This window comes from Meriones unguiculatus, chromosome 10, assembly GCF_030254825.1.
Source record: "Meriones unguiculatus strain TT.TT164.6M chromosome 10, Bangor_MerUng_6.1, whole genome shotgun sequence".
NCBI classification, from domain to species: domain Eukaryota; kingdom Metazoa; phylum Chordata; class Mammalia; order Rodentia; family Muridae; genus Meriones; species Meriones unguiculatus.
Window position 1 is genome coordinate 39,713,909 of NC_083358.1, and position 17,735 is coordinate 39,731,643.

Here is a 17,735-nt window from a genome sequence, read left to right on the forward strand (position 1 = left end):
TTCGAGAAAGAGTGGTTTGGGTCAGCCTTGAGCACCCCCTAGGCTCAGAAGGACCTGCTGCACCCCGAGCGCAGCTAAGATTGTGTTGGCTTCTCTAGTCACGCTTGTCCATGCAAATCTGAGACTGTGCTCTTCCTGCCTCCTGTGCCTGTTGTGTGTTCCTTCCCACGAGCCATACTCCGGGCTCTGAGAGCTCCTGAGACTTGCTCCAGAGTTCCTGGCATTTACTTCAGTGCCATGGAGACTGCCTAGCTGTCACCTCAGTAGACCCTGGGCCCAGGTGGCAGGACCATGCTTTATCCCTTTGTGTGTCCAGTACCTAAACCCACAGGTTCTTGGGGTGCACACCTGTCACGTGGTTTGTCTAGGTCCAGGGCATGTGGGTGAGGCCCTGGCTTTGCCTCCTAGGCTCAGGAAACACCACTGCTGCCGAACTTTTTTTTGAAGTTTTCCTAAGCTGCTATATTCCGTCAGGCTGTGCCAACAGGCGCCTGTGGCTGCTGTACACACTGGGCTTCCCTGATTTTCTTTCCCCGTGCACGTAGCCCTTAGGCCCACTCGGGAGCCTGACCTTTTCATGACTGGTTACACTTACCAACAGTGTTTTTTACAGCCGCTGCGCTTTACAGCTGCCAGCCACTCTCCTCCATTGAAAGGGAGCCGCCCCGCTCCCACCCTGGGCCTGTGTGGGCAGCTTACTGTGGTGCTTCTGTTCTCTGGGGCCACTGGGCAAACGAATTGGCTTGAACTTGAACCTTCCTCATCTCTCTTGTGCTTGTTTGTGTATGATAAACTTTCTGGAGGCATCTGCAAAGTAAATGTTTGGATTGTGTATCGTTATTTGATCAACCTTTAGTGCCTGTTGGCACTCCGGACTGGAGGGGCTCAGTCTTCCTGACCAGGCTGCAGATACAGAGGGTGCGCTCCTAAACAGCGCAGAGCAGCCCTGGCTTCCGAAATTTCCTTGTACTCCTAGACGGTGGTCTTTGAAGGAGGCGATTAATGTCGTGAGGGCTTGATTCTTGTTTTCCTGCTGGTGGAGTCCCGTGCGGTCTCCTGAGACTTTGAGTGAATGGCATAGACCGCTCGGGATTCTGCTCTCTACCATCTCATATTTGAGGAGTGTGGTGATGGCCACTCAGAGAATGGACATCTCCTTTTACTGTTCCGGGAGGAACATACACTCAGGCAGAAAACCTGGCTGTGCAGAAAAAGAAAAAGTACAAGTGGCAGAGGCGTGCCTGGAGAGGGCCCTGGAGCATCTTTCTCCTGTCTTTCCTGGGCGCCCACATGATGCAGATGCTTTTCAGATGCAGCTTGCTACCTCCTTCACTTACTGAAAGAGCTTGAACATCCCGCCCCCCCCATATCAGTTATCTTACCTGTGCAAACACCACATGCTACCTAACCAGTCTTGTGGGGAACACTTCGAGTGACCCCAGAGCTGGATTACGCTTCTCCCGAGATGAGCACCCTTATCCATATATTTCTGTCTGCGTCTCTTTCATAACCTTCCTGAGAAGTAGAACTCTTGAGTCAAAGGTCTAGAAAGTAAGAAAAGATTAACTAGTGATATTGATTTCGACAATTAAAAGCCCATCTCAGCTCTCCTCTCTGGACCGAGTGTCAGTAGCTGGACGAAGCCACGGATGGCGTCCTGTGCGTGCTGGGACCAGCGTTGAGAACACGAGCTCTGAGCCAGCATGTCTGGGCCACCACTGACTAGCTATATGTCCTTGACAGGTTACTTCAGTGTTCTCAGCCTCAGTGTTCTCATCTACAAAATGGAATGAGAAAAGGACTCATCTCATAAATTTGCAGTAAAAAACAAAATGAATTCCTATATGTGAAACACTTGGAATAGCCCGAGGCCTATAACCAGTGTCATCCAAATACTTCCTCTGTATCTGCTTTTCCATCTGCCTCTTCATAACAGCAGATGAGGGCCTAATTATGTTTAAAGGGAGTGTTGTATTCCCTCCTAAGAACGTCTCCCTGAGGGTCTGCAGGTGCTTAATGGTTTCAGTATGATCATTGATTAGTTTTTCATGCTCCTATAAGCAACCCTAATCAAAGTCATTGAGTCACAAGAGAAGGAAAAAAGACATGAAACGTTCAGGAGATGTTAGGGAAGGGCGGAGATAGTGGGGTAGAGAGACTAGTTGAGAAGAGAAAAAGGATCAGTGGGAGGGAGCCAAGAGATGAGAAGGGAACCTGGGAATATGATCAAGATACATGTACATGAATGAAAGTGTAACAATGAGCCTGGCGTGGTGGTGCACACCTTTAATCCCTGCACTTGGGAGGCAGAGGCAGTCAGCTCTTTGTGAGTTCAGGGCCAGCCTGGTCTACAGGATAGCCCAGGACAGCCAGGGCTCTTGTTACACAGAGAAACCCTGTCTTGAAAAACAACAAAAAAGGAAAAAAGAAACGAAAATGTCACAGTGAAATCCATTATTATGCTTAATTAATATGTACTAATAAAAGCTCTTTTTTTGAGACAGGGTATCTCTATGTAGTCATGGCTACCCTGGAACTCACTCTGTAGACCAGGCTGGCCTTAAACTCAGAGATTTGACTTCCTCTGCCTTCTGAGTGCTAGGGTTAAAGGTGCACGCCACCACCGCCAGGCATAAAAACACCAAGATAAGCCTTTAAACCAGATGATGGTGGTGCATACCCTAATCCCAGCACTCAGGAGGCAGAAGCAGTTGACCTCTGTGTTGAGGCTAGCCTGGTCTATACAGAGAAACCCTGTCTTGAACTGACAGGTGGTAGACTAGGCCTAGAATATACAAGGTCTTGGGTCCCTAGCACCCCCACCCCTGTCAATAAAGGGTGGGGAAACTTGAACCCACATACATCCTCACTGATCATTAAACCTAGAACCTCCTATGTGCAAAGCCGGGGTTCTAATACTCATCTGCTTCCCTAAACTCTGTATTTGTTTTTGTGGGTTTTTTTTTTTTTTAAGGAAAATGTTTATTTACTTTTTATTTTATGTGTATGGGTGTTTTGTCTGCATTCATGTCTGTGTACCACATGTGTGAAGTACCTGCAGAGGCCAGAAGAGGGTATCAGCCCCTCTGGAACTGGCGTTAACAGATGGCTGTGAGCTGCTATGTGTGTGTACTGGGATTTGAACCTGTGTCCTCTGGGAAAGCCACTGAGCCATCACTCCAGCCCATGACTAGGTTTTTAAACCAGACTTCTGGCTCTTGCTAGTCATCTTCTGTGATAAGTTCCCAGAGCTAGAGCTGATGAGCTCTCTTCTTTCCCTCCTTCCTTTCTTCCATTTCTTCCTCTCTCCCTCCTCTGCCCCCTTCCCAGTCTCTCCCATGGGTCTGCCCTAAGTTGTGGGTTCTGAAACTGGGTGCACCCCTGTAATCCCAGCCCTCGGTGGGCAGAGGCAGGTGGATCTCTGTAAGTTTGATGACAGCCTGGTCTACAAAAACAAGTCCAGGACAGCCACGGCTGCATGAGAAACCCTTTTTCAAACAAACAAACAAGCAAACAAAGGTTGCAGGGTCTGGCTTTGTCTTTACTCGTTCCTCAGAGTTACTGGGATTAGAGATCTGTACCTCTGTGTCAGTTTGTGTGTCCAACTTTCAACAAACCTTAAAAAGCACATATCCTAACTTCAGAAACCAGAGTTACTGTGCTTATTTGAAGGTTTCTGGGCACTTGGCCAGGGACCCTTATCCCTGTAGAGCCCAGGCTCCTCTCTGGAAGATTCTGCTCTGGAGAGGAGGAGACAGTATAAGATATTAAAGGGAGCCAGAGTGAGGGGAGAGACTAGCTGGTGTGTGTCACCAGTGTGTGCCACCTCCAGTGGAAGTGTCCCATTCCATTGCCAAGAGGGCATCTGTGCTGGCCTAGTACAGACAGGCCTCAGGACAAAGCTCTCGTGTGATGTCATGGTGAATATAAACTGTTGGGTACTTGTGAGCATGAGTTTGCTCACGGGGATAATCTCAGAGAGGGAGGCCACTTTAATAAGGTCACCCAAAATCACAGAGAACTCTGCCTTCTCTGGTCTGTATGGCAGCAAACCTGACTTTTTGGCCTTTGTGCAGTTAGCAGGGGTACGTTGATACAGTGGATGGGTGGCTCTGCTGGAAGGAAACCATCTAGGTGGCCTGGGCACATCCTATTCTTCATGTTGACCAGTGAGAGAGGATATGGAACATCTTTAGACTCAGCCACACATACTGTGTTCCTGTCACTAGCCAGAGGTAATGCCTATTGCCTTTAATCCCAGAGGCAGAAGCAGTGAGATCTGTGGGAAACTGAGGCTTGTGTATTATCATAGCAAGTTCCAGGTCTGCCATGGCTACTTAGTGAGATCCAGTCTCCCACAACCCCTTTCCTTTAAAAAAAAATTCTTTCATGTCAGCAGGCGCGTGGCACCTTCTAAAGCTTTGACCAGAGTCTAATATCAAGTATGCTTTTGTTGGGGTGGTAAAAAATTCTTTGTGTTATTCAAATGCTGATGTCTGTACCAGCAGAGATCTGATTATAGGCCAGACTTCTGTATTTTTATGCATTACAGTTTGTAAACCCTCTTTCCAACACCTTCTGATTGGTTTAATAAAGAGCAGAACAGCCTATAGCAAAGGCACAAGAGATAGGCAGGACTTCTGGCAGAAGTAGGAACTCTGAAAAGAATCAGGCTCAGGAGGAAGAAATAGGAACCGGGACTGAGGAGAGGACTGAGGAAAGGTAATAGGCCAGGACTGAGGACATAGGCTGGGGCAGTATTGTTGGGTTAGAATAGCTGAGAATCTTCCCAGCGATGGTGCCCAAGCTTGTAATAAATACAAGTCTGCGTTATTACTCGGGGGGTGGTGATCCAAAGAAAGTGCCACTTTCTGATTGGGTGGAGGACCCTGGGGATTCACCCTAGGGCCTAGGTATGCGAGGCAAGCACTCTAACATGGAGCCATATCCCAAGCCCTAATTATAGAGGTATGAGAGTCCAAAAAAGGAGATGGGACCCTAGGAAACTAAGATCAGCACAAAGTTGTTCTTATCGCTAGGCCTGGAGGAGAGAGGGAAGGGAGAGAGCAAGTGCTGGATCTGGAGGTGGGACCCTGAGAGCTGTGGCCTGTGACAACAGCGAGCCCCTGTCCCCCCTTCGCGTCCCTGCACACCTGTGCCTTCTGTGCAGCGTCAGCTTCCAGCCTGCTGTTCCTGGGCACGGGACTTCCCTGGGCTGTGGCCTCTTCTGTGGAGGGGACCGTAACACAGTTTGACTTGTGCCTGCTGAAGGGCATCTAGCCATGAGGCTCCCCACCTTGAGAGAGACCGCTTTCAAAGCAGGGAGAAGAGCAGCAGGCTCTGCCCTCCCAACTCACCTGGCGGTTTGGATGTGTCCCAGTGATCAGCTCCTTAAAGACTTTGTCTTGAGGAAGCCTAGATGGCTCAGCAAGTGCTCGCCAGCCGCCAAGCCTGTCTGTGGGACCCGTATGGTAGAAGAAGAGAACAGAATCCTCAAGTTTTCCCTTGATGTGTACCTTTACTCTGGAAGGTGTGTGTGTGTGCACCCATGCACACACAAAAAATAAATGCTAAAAATGTGAAAATTAAACAATTTGTCTTAAATTCTTGATTCTAGGGAGGAAAGGGTTCTGGGACACTCAAGTATCAAGCAAGAGGAGTTAGGGGAGGAGCCTGCACTTGGGGGAATCTTAATTTGTAGCTTTTGACAGTGACTTGGTGAGTCGCTTCTGGGAGCTGTCACTCCCTGGTCCTCACACTGCTCCCTACTTTCCTCCTTTGGAAGATAAGTTGGGAGCCCTGTACCAAACTGCAGTCCTCCTCTCAATGACAGGGTTGACTGGCAGGCCTGCCAGTGACAAGTTCAACATTCCATGGGTTTTACTGCTGGGTCAGTGCAGCAGCATGATCAGGCGCTTTGTATTTGATTGTTAATTATTTTGTTCCCCGAGGTCGGCTTGCTGTCTCTTGCAAGCACGTTCTCACACACACCTGTTCTTGTTGTGTAAACCTTGCTCTACCTAACTTAAAGTTGATTGGTTAATTTAAAAATGCCGAAGCCTGGGCAGGGCAGAGGCGAGAGGCAGAGCTGAGGTTTGAGGTCTTAGAGGAGAGAAGGATGATGGGCAGGAGAAAGATAGGAAAGAGAAAGGAGGGAATGGCAGTGGGTTATCAGGTTATCGTGGAGAGTATTAGCAAGTGCTTTGGGATTATGGATGGCAAGTAGCCCTGACAGAAATGATTAAATCAGATGGCATGGCATGGAGGCTGAAGATAAGGAGATAGTTTAGGTGGAAATATCTGCCCAGCCCAGGTAAAAGGCTTATTCTAAAATCTATCAGGTATCTCTGTCTTTTATTAATTATGATAGTGGGTTTGATTAATACCGCCATAATAATTATAGGTTTTAATAATAAGCATTATTAGGCATTTCTTTTTTCTACAACAGGTCAGTCTCACAAAGAGATGTAGGATTTGAAGTGTGGGTACATGTGTCAGACAAATTTGTTATGGGACTCAAGGGTCAGGAACCAACCCAAACTGGCTGAAGAAAGCACGGGAATCTGTTGGTTCAGATGACAAAAAAAGACTTAAGAACTTCTGGCCTTGGGCACAGAGGGCTTGGGCAGGTGTCTGCTTTCTTCCTGCTTGCTAGATGCTACCCAGAAGCTCTCTCCTTCCCTCCAGATCTGGGGAGCTCAGAGGCCAAGAGGAAAAGCCTCGCTTCTCAGAACCCAGCTTGGTCCCTCATGCCTACAGTCCCAGTTACTAGCTAAGGAAGGACTTTGTCAGTTTTAGGGCAGTGCAAGCATCTAGTGAGACCCTGTCTCAGGAAACCCCAAAAGGTGTCAGGGTGAAGCTCAGTGGTAGAACATTTGTCCAGCATTGTGCACTTGGCCTAGAACAGAGGTGCTGGCTCTGACTCGGTCCCACGATCACTCATCAGCCAATCACCAGAGGGACAGAGTGAGCCAACTGGTCAGGCTGCAATTCTGTGCCCTATTCAGGCAGGAGTGTGAATGATGCTCTTTCCCATATGCCCAAAACTAAAGCAGGAGTGTTCGTGCTCCTTCCTGCTTAGAGAAAGGTGTAGATGGGCAAAATGTTGGAGCCCATGACTCCTCACTGTGTCATAGGAAAATGCAAGACACCAAACAACAGCTTAAATTGTAGCTTATTCCTGATGTGGAATATAATCCAGTATCAAAACATACATTAGAACTAAGTTTATGGAGAAAATGTAATGATAGGATTTATGCTAGACTGTTGAAAATATGTTACAAATACATAAGCTATATGATTTCAACCGTGTGAAGTATATTTATGCTTCAAAAAATGCTGAAAGTATTCCAAAATGTTCGTTCTAATTCTGGCAATATGGGTAAATTTCTTCTGTAATTGTTTTCTTTTACATTTTAAAGTACTCTAATTATATATGGACCTAAGAAACGAGTGTTAGTTTTACAAATCTGAGCCGCAAAGTGACTTCCATGGTTCCAGTGTGTAGCTTTTCTGTGCAGTAGCCAGGGAGGAGGAGGGGCAACTGGGAGGAGGGAAGCCAAGTGCACAGTCTTAAACCTTGAAGGAAGCTCCCAGCAGGTCTTGGCCCCACTGGGTGGGAGGTGCTTTGGGGCTGGGAAAATTTGTAGTTCCCTTGGTGAACCAACGCTCAACTAGAGGACCTCATTCAGCTCCACACACCGTCATTCTGCAGGTAGGTGCCCCCGTGTGCCGTACAGTGGAAGTAGTGATATGTTCCCAGCTCAGTGATGGATCTTCCACATATCCTAGGCTTGGCTAGTGAGCAGCCATTGGCAAAGGAGCCTCTGAAAGGTTTCTTAGACACCATATGGACACAGCAGCTGAGTGTGGAAGGACAGGGGTTCCCCCAGTGTGAGCAGAGACAGGACAAGAGCTGAGCAATGGTCCTGCTGCCTCACAGACTGATGGGGTGCCACCTTTATCTGGTTTGGGGGACGGCTAGGTAGTGGGAATAGGGATGTGGGGGCCCCCCCAAGGAAAGAGCTAAGAAGAGGCTTCAGGAATTATGGCAGATGGAGAGCAAAGAGGCCTACAGATGGAAGGGAGGTGGTCCTGGGAGGTTCATGGGCATGGCAGCTGAATTCAGACAGGCAATGGGCATGCAGGTCACAGGGGGAGGTCAGGGAACAAAGGTCTTACTCATGCACTTGGCTCTGCCCTGCCAGAAAGTTGGTCAGGGGTCACTTTCTAATGGAGAATCAAGACTTGTCTTTTTTTGTTTTGTTTTGTTTTGTTTTGTTTTGTTTTGTTTTGTTTTAGACAGGATCTTGTAGCCCAGGGTGGCCTGGAACTCATTATATATAGCTCAGACTTATAATCTGCCTCCCCCCCCCCCACGTGCTGGAATTACAGATATAAATTCCTGCACCCGCTTCACGAGTACTGGCAACCAAGCCCAGAGCCTCCTGCAGACTAGACAAAAACTCTACCAACAGCTGCATCCCCAAACTACACATGCCCCCTCATAATATGACCTCCCTGCTAGGCTTTCAGGGGATAGGGCACAAACTGGCACCAGCTTCCCTCCCCTGGCTCCCTCTCCAGGGATCCCCACCCTGAAAACCCAGCCACCATGCATCAAGGAAGCCAGGCTACAAGGGTCACGCTGTGTGGGCTGACAGCCCCTGCTGGGGTCCTGGCAGTTGTGGTGTGGTCACGCATCTGTAAGAGGAGCCTTGGAGATGACTCCAGCTCCGGGAGCCATCGGACTGCAACCTTGTGTGCGCCCCAAGGGAAAACGACTAAGCTGAGCTCCATCACGCTGCAGACCGAGACAGATGACAAATCAGCTTGTTGTCAGAAACCCTTGAATGGTGGGTGAGCAGTTATCCTGCGGCACGTGAGCAGATCAACCCATGCCTCTACTGATGCTACTAGTCTCCAGTTTTGCCATTTTCCGACGGCCGTGTTGTGGAGCTGCAGTTCCGTGGGAAGCTCTTCAAGCTGGCTTCTTTTTCTTATCAATGCTTAAGGCTCCTCCACAGGTCTTCATGACTTGATAGCTCATTTCTTAGTACTGACTAACAGGCCATTCTCTAGATAGACCTCAGTGAACCATTCTACTGAAAACCATTTTTTACTGCTTCCAAGTTTGGGTAGTTAGGAGTAAAAATGCTGTAAGCACCCGTGTGCGGAGTTTTGTGTGAGCACAGGTTTTACTCCACTGGATGCAAACCAAGGATGCAGCTGCCGGGTCGTATGGAAGAAGCTCCAGAGCTGTCTTCCAGGGCTGAGCCATCTTATATTCCCAACAATCACAAACTTCTCTTCCTTCCCCTTAGTCAGCATTTGGCAGTGTTGCTGATCTGGATTTGGCCCATTCTAATGAGTTTGTGGGAGTGCCTCACTGGTTTGTTTTTATTTGTTTATTTTAATTTATTTTTGAGACAGCTAGTTTTCAGACATGTACTACACCTTAGGTACAGTATTCTCTCTACGTACCTAAGAGCATGTTACTCATTTTATCTCTTCAAAATAACTTGCTGGTGCTTTGACTTGAATTCTGCTCAATCTAGAAAATGGAAAGAACTTTTTCCTTCCTTCCTTTCTCCCTCCTTCCCTATTTCCCTCCCTTCCTCCCTTCTCAGGGCTGGAGATCAAGGTCAAGTCCTTGGGCATGCTAGGTAAGCTCTGTATCACTGAACTAAATCCCCAGCCCAAGAACTGACAACGTCACCTCATTAGTTACCCTATCACTCTTAGTTATTCTTTTTGTTCTTTTTTTAAAATTTGTATGTGTATGAGTACTTTCCTGCGTATATGTATGCACATTGTGTGTGGGGGGGGTCCAAATAAGCCAGAAAAGGATATCAGATCTGCTGAAACTGGAGTTCCATGTGGGCACTGGGAATCAAACCCAGGTCCTCTGTAGGAGCTTTTTGCTGTAAACCACTGAGCCATTTCTAACCCCCTTACTTAGGGTTTCTATTGGTGATAAAGCTCCATGAGCAACTTGTCAAGGAAAGGGTTTGTTTCAGCTTACAACTCTCAGGTCATACTCCATCACTGAGAGAAATTAGGGCAGGAACTCAAGGCAGAAACTGAGGCAGAAGCCATGGAGGAGTGCTGCTTACTGGCTTGCTTGGGCCTGGCCTGCTTTTTTGGTTTGTTTGTTGTTTTTTGAGACAGGTTTCTCTGTGTAGCCATGGCTGTCTTGGAACTCACTCTGCAGACCAGGATGGCCCAAACTCAGAGATCTGTCTGCCTCTTACGTGCTGAAAACCAGGCACATATGTTCTTTCTGATGGGATGCCAAAGTATTACGGTACCATCCTAGAGCTAGGACTAGGAGAGGAAACCACTGGGAAAGAAACCTCCACAAGGGAGGGCAGTGTGAGAAGCAACCCCTATTTATGACTGTGAGATCTAGGTCCCCTGCTGCTAGAAGGTAGCCATGCTCTGGCCTATTCAGTTACACAAGCCAAGAAACCCACTTTTATACTTAATCCAGCTTGAATTGGTACATGTCCCTTAAAAGTGAAAGGGCATGGACTGACAACCTCTAAGAACCATGCAAGGGTCACATACAACACGCTTTCTGGAAAAGCAAGCTGTTTCAACAATGTGTCTGCCTTTTTCTCCTTGCCAGGATACAATGGTGGTCTCCTGTAAATCTCTAGCACACGCTAAGGACCCAGAAGCCTTTCTGTGTAAATCAGGCTTCTCCAGCAGGTCAGAACCTATAGAATGGGGATCTAATTATAGGCGATGTATTAGATTGATTCACACAGAGGCTAGGTGGCTCCATTATGGCATCCAGCAGGCTAGAATGTAGCTGTACATGCCAAAAATCTGGAAGCCTCAGAAGATAGACCAGTGATGCAGCCCGAGCCCAACACTGAAGGCCTGCAGAGCTGTGGGCTCACGTTCAGCATCTGAAGAAACTGGAGACTCGTCTTTCAGGAGGAACCATGGTGCTTGCTCAAGAAGGGTCAAGAAGGATCAGAGCAAGCCTCCTCCTTGACTTCCTGTCTGTGCCTCCAGCTTGTGGGACAGTCGTGCTCTCGTTCAGGATGGGATTTCACTCAATTTGCCAACTCACTCTCCACTCTTCCCTGGAAACACAGACACACAGGCATGTGCTTTGCCAGTTTTCTAGGTGGTCTTGGTTCAGTCAAGCTGACAGCCAAGATTAGCCCTCACCTCCTGTTCCTGCTCCCTCAGCCTTGTGGTGGAGCCAGGCTGGTTGGGTTCTCGGGAACAGGAGCTCCTGTTGATCCCGACCCAAGGAGACACGGAGTCACTTGGAAAACTGATCATAGCCAGCTTGTGATGGGACAAGAGCTCAGCAGCTGTCTGGCAGCTTATGTATATTCCTGGTTTTTTTTTTGGGGGGGGGGAGGCTGCCTATTGTAGCCAAGGGTGGACCTCAGCAATGACAGTGGGTCCAGTGTCACAGAGCGGTCATGGAGCCTGCACTTGGCCCTCCCAGTCCTGCCCACTGCAGAGCTCTTGGTCTTAGCTGTAAGCTCTGCCCTCATCGAGCGTGAACGGCTTGGAACCTACCCTGGGCTTTGGTGGCAAACATGCCTTACTGTATCTGCGCCTGGGAAGTGTGCACAGTTGGGCCAAATCCAATTTTAAAGGCTTCTCATATGCTAAAGAGGGAAAGGACAGAAAAACAAAACAAAACAGAACAGAACGAAAAAATATTTATCCTGAACTGTTCTTCATGTGCACAGTTTTAACACCGGAATACTTTGAATGCATGATGCAATTTAACTGTTGTCCTTGCAGACATCTAGCTTATTTATGCTTTTTAGAGGTTTTGTTTTGTTTTGAAGACAGAATCTTTTTATTTGTATCCCAGGATATCCTTAAACCTACAGCAATCTTTCTGCCTCAGCTTCCCCACTGCTGGGGTTATAGGCATACACGACCATATTCATTTTTACACAATAATTTACAGTCCATTGAGAGCAGGCTGGCTGCCTAGGGAATATAGGTTCAGGGGAGGGAATGTTTGCCCTTTAGCCCTGCTCCTCTGGCTCATGCGGGATAGCAGCTGCAGTGAAGGTCAAAGGTTCCTAGTGGTGAGGGGAGGACCCACCATGTTCCACCCTTAGAGCTGAGGAGTAGCCTAGAGGCTCTCACAGGCTCCTCTGTGCTAGTATGCCTGACAGCCCGTGTCATCCTGAGAATCACCAGTCACCAGAAGGGGGCAGGCTTTAGCTTCTAAAGCCCGGACACAATGCGGCTACAAGGAGGCAGGCTGGACTAACCTGGCCACCAGAGCAAGGGGTAGGAAGGGCAGCTCAAGCAAGGCCTGGCTCAGAGGGTCTCAAGCCAGATGCTGGTCTTTGGGCTGGTGCTTTCCTTTCGGCTGGGTTCTGGCCCGAGTGTGTCCTAAAGCAGAACAGGTCTTCTGGGGTTATATATTTTACAGGGTGACTGCAAGCCTAGAGGGACGTCGGGTGGGCTTGTGCCCCCCTAAGTTTCTCTGGGGATGTGGCTCTGACGATGCTGAGGAGGTCCTTCAGGCTTCAGAACCCCCCAGGGCTACCACATTCCTCGTTGAAGGAGGACATAGATGTGGACCTCCAGAATGTCCTTTGGTGTCCCGATGCCAGGTGGGCAGCACTGTTCCCTTCCTCACCGTCACAGCTACAGCACCCAAGGTTGCAGCACAACCAATGGTCCTCGGCCTAGGGACTTCTTCAGGAGCCACGTTTCAGCGGTGTCCCCATGGGGTAGATCCCTGCTGAAACTGCCTTCTCTGTCTGCTTTCTAAGCCACGAAACAGCGCAGCACTGAGAATGGCTTGAACAAAGAGAATTTTAAAGCGAGACAAGCTGGACACGCTGCCACGAGAGGGTGTCTGCCCAGATTAAGGCAAGCTCCAGCATGGGGCTTTGAAGGTCCCTCGATTTCCCAGGGTGAGGATGGATTTCCACAATGGAATTAAGAAGAGCCTGGCCAGCCCTCACTCCATGGCTAGGCAGGTCTCACCTGTCCTTTGAGGCTTCGGGGGAGGTGTCTGGGCAGGCGGTCGGTCACACCCCCACTGTATTGTACACATTGCCTTATTCCATTGTCCCGATGCCAGCATCCCTGAAATCAGTATCTGCCCCAAGTGCTCTGTCTGACATGCATGGTCCTTTGCCAGGAGGATCCTGCCTTGTCTGCCTCTTGCTTACAACTTTTCCGTGACCAACCTCAGCCTCAGGACAAAGCACAGGCCTGCCAGAACCCCCATGAACCCCACCCACCTCTCCAGCCATCTTGCACTTTCCAGTTCTGTGCTGCCCACTCTTCAGTCCTTCAAGCTGCAGTTTAAATATAACTGAGTTCTTTCTCCATTCCAAGACTGCCCGCCTCCTGCCTCTGTCCCGCCCCCTCATTCTGTGTGGTCATGAATTTTATTCTTTGTTAGAAATTTCCCTTTCCGTCAGCCACTCAGACCAGCTTGCCTCCAGGTACATGGTAGGTAGGCCCTCTACAAGCAAGTGCTGCCTGAATTTGGGGAGGAATGAGAGGCAGTTTCTCCCTTGGGTGAAGGCATCACTGAGCATGGGTAGGGCTTGGCTGGGAAACTGAGGTGTGTGTGTTCACACATGGGCAGGAGGACCTGGATCTGAGCATCCCCACCTGAGCACCGCCACCACCCAGGCCCACCGGCCCCCTACTTGAACCAGTCTCTGCTTGCCCTTCATCAAGGACCTCCAGCAGGACTGAGCTGAGCTGGCTACCTGCTCAGTGAGCAAGTGCCACAAACTAGAGGCTGCCATAGAACCAGCTTTGTCAGGATCCTGCCTTCCTATCCTTAGGCTTTACCCAAGCCCCTCTTCCTGGCAAGCATAGGCCCTAGCCTCACCAAGCTCTTAAAATCACACCTCTAACTTCTTGTTGAAAACCTTTGGCAGAGGGAAAAATGTCCTTTGTCTCCCCTGAATCTATTAAGAACCATAGTCTGTGCTCAGAATTAGAGATTACCAAAGGTCATGCACAGGGCTGGAGATATGGCTCAGAGGTTAAGAGAACTTGATGCTCCTCTAGGGGACCTGGGTTTGGTTCCCAGGGCTTCCATCCAGTGCCTCACAATCTGCTGTAACTCCAGCTCCAGGGCATCTGAAGCCCTCTTCTGGACTCTGCCACTACTGTACATATGCATAACTAAAAGTAAATCTTAAAAGAACCATGAGCACAGGGCTGATGTCCTCAGACCTGGAATGATCCCAGGACTTCTTGTTCTTTTCAGGAAGGACAGTACGTTTGGTGGCTCCTAGGAAGGGACGAAGGACTATAAGCCAGGAAGAATGCTGTACCATGGGCAGAAGTGGGTGGGAGAGGTCATTGGGAGCTCTCCCTTCTGTCTGCTCAGAGGGCTTCTTTGGTGGCAGCGCCGGGACAGGTACCCACCCCATAAGCAGCTTCAGGAGCCATAGGGTAGTTGTTTCAGGGGTGCCCTGGGAGACAGCAGGCCCTGTCCCAGCTCCTGTCCACACCTCTGGGATACTGAACAAATGTTAAGTCAAAGCAGCAAGTCATATGGTCTCAGGGGCTAGCACAGTCTCAAGTGTCTAGTAGGGGGAGCAATTGTGCCACCAGGGGATGGCACAGCTGACGGGACCTGGCAGATAGAAAGAGATGAGAGCGGGATAGTGGTGGCACCTTTAATCCCAGCACTAGGGAGGCAGAGGCAGGTGGATCTCTGAGTCTGAGGCCAGCTTGGTCTACAGAGCCAGCCCGGGATAGCCAGGCCTACACAGAGAAACCCTTTCTCGAAAAACGAGAGAGAGAGAGAGAAGAGAATGAAAGGTTTTCAAGGGCAAAAAACAACAACAACAAAATCTAGGTTTTTAGCCTCAGGTTTCTCATTTTAAATGCTGGCTAAGCCTGGGCTGACAGAAGAGGACCCATAATCCCCGCACCTGGGAGGCAGATGCAGGAGGATGGTGAGCTCCAGGTCAGCCTGAGTTACAAGGCAATGCCCTTTGTCAACAAACAAACAAACTGGATAAATAAATGTTTGCTCAGTTACTAAAACAAACAAAAACCAACCAAGCTAGCAAGGCAAATAAAATGGTCTCGTGAACAGTATTTGATAGGGGGCCCCTGAAAAATCACAGTGCTGCCGCTTGGAAGCGGAGGAGGGGGCACACAACCCTTCCTAATGAGTCAGTTTCTATTTAGCTGGGACTCCTGGCCACAGCTGATTGGACCAGGCTGGGCACTAGGGTGCCTGAAGCCAGATACATGCCTTAGGCCTTTCCATTCCCATTTTCAGTCCAAAACCCCCTGAGCTAGGCTCCTTCAGTCATAAGATTTGTGCTCACACCTCCCTGCTGAGGTCTCCCCTATGTAAGCCTGTGTGAGCTACGGGTGTGGCTCAGAAGTAGAGCAAGAGCTTAAGTGTTTGTGAATCTCTGGGTTCCATCCCCAGTACCCCCCAAAAATATAAATCAGAATAAAATAAACACGGTAAATGTATTTTCCATTTGTTGTATGATGTATGTGTCATTCCCAGAAAGGTGCCTCATATATTTTCACCAGACATTTACTCAGAGAACTTGTGAATTCATTTGTCATCCCATGGCCCCTCCCCCTGGCTGTCCTAGCTTTAGTGAGACCCTAAAGAAACAAATGAAAGCCCAACCTCACTGGCCATCGTGCCGGGCCAGAGAGACAACTTCCACAGCACCGTGGTGGCTGCCCGGTTCACAGCCGATGTTTCTGTTTTGGGGTCTTTGCTTTCAGCTAGTGTCCCTCATGCAGACATTTCAGTGGGGACACGTTGATGGCCTCTGCAGTCACCTGGGAGCTGATCTGAGCAACCCCACAGCTCACCAAGTCCCAGAGCTGAGGACCCTCCTCTCCTGAGCTGGTTAGTTCTAGGCCTCCGTCAGAGTGGGATGGAGGACGCTGGAATGCATGCCTGATAGAGAGATCATTAGGCAGCTGGCTCATACTCCCTGTCACCCGAAGAGAAAATCAATTGTAAACATCAGATAAAATATGACAGGCGTTTTAAGACTGTATTTTACAAGCAGCACACTATGATGGGAACAGGGCTGGCGGGAGGGAGATCTCATGTCTGAGTCGTGTTGGAGAGGTCTGGCCTAACCCTCTTAGTGTCGGCTCCACTGGCTACAGCAGCATCACAGAGCTTCAGATGCCCAGACTTGAGGGCGCCTTGGGCCGGGCTGATGGCAGCTGGGAGAGTGGGCAAGAGGGTCTTGGCCTGCAGGTTAGTGGCTTGTGTGCTGGGATCTCTTGTGCACTGAGAGTAAGGAAGCCAGTTCTCAGGTCACTGGACTTTTCCTGGGGACTGTGGCCTGGTGCTTCTCCAAGATTCAGCCCTGTTACCTTTGAAATGGAGCTAACCTACGCAGACAGCTGAATGTGGAAGGACTATTGTACTTATTTAATTTTTATCTATTTAATTTGTTTATTATTATTTGGGAGAGGGGCTCTGACACAGGGTTTCTCTTTTTAGCCCTGGCTGTCCTGGAATTTGCCCTGTAGACCAGGCTGACCTCAAACTCATAGAGATCCATCTGCCTCTGCCTCCCAAGTACTAGAATTAAAGACATGAGCCACCACTCAGCCTTATTTATTTATTTTAGACAAGACCTCCATGGGACCCAGGCTGGCCTGGAACTGTCAATCCTGCTGCCTCGGCCTCCTGAGTGCTGAGATTGCAGATGTGTGCCACACTTCTTTCACCCTGGGGGAACGTCTCTGCAGACTTTGCTATTACCTTGAATGAAAACATTTAGGTCTTTTGAAAAGTCTGCACTGTAGGGGGGCACTGCTGGGTCCTGAAGACCCTGTACATGCAGTGCTCTTGGAGGCTGGAAGAGGGCAGCAGATCCTCTGAAACTGGAGTTACAGACAGTTGTGAGCTGCTGGGTGAGTTCTGGTAACCAAATCCGAGTCCTGTGCAAGAGCAGTAAGTGCTCTCAACCACTGAACCACCTCCCCAGCCTTCCCCTGTTCATGGAAGAGCTTGATGCCACAATTGCTAAGGCGGTGCCAGTGTCCCCAGACTCCAGGGGCTTGTCCTTCCTTAAGTAGGTGCCGCCCCCCTCAAAGCTGTAGATCTGTGCCATCAGCCAGAACTGGCCAGGACCTAGCTCCTGCCTAGTCTCCTCCCCTTCTGCAGACGATTGACAGAGAAGGTTCATCATCTGTTCCACAGAGAGTGGGGTAGCTTGATCTCATGGACCTTGATGAACCAACCACAGAAGAACTGTTTTGTTTTGATTTTTTCGAGGTCTCTCGTAGCTCTGTGCTTTAAAAGTTTGGTGGTGTTTTTTACAGCTGTGGAAGCTTGAGGAGGTGGGAACTGACTTAGCGGTGGTCACTAGGGTTAGGACACTGAAAAGTATCCAGACCTCTAGTTTTGTCTGTACTCTCTAGACTTGGTTGGCTGCTGTGTGAGAAGCCACACACTTCTGCCCCCACGAGCTCTGTCACACCTTCCTTGTTATGATGGACCCCCTTCTGACATGGTGAGCCGAAATAAAACTCAAGTTTATGTTTATTTATTTATTTAATTATTATTATTATTATTTATTATTATTATTATTATTGGTTTTTAAAAACAGCATTTCTCTGTGTAGCCCTGGTTGTCCAGGAACTCACTCTGTAGACCAGGCTGGCCTTGAACTCATAGAGATCCACCTGCCTCTGCCTCCTAAATGCTGGGATTAAAGTTGTGTGCTCCCATCACCAGGCTTTAAATTTCCTTT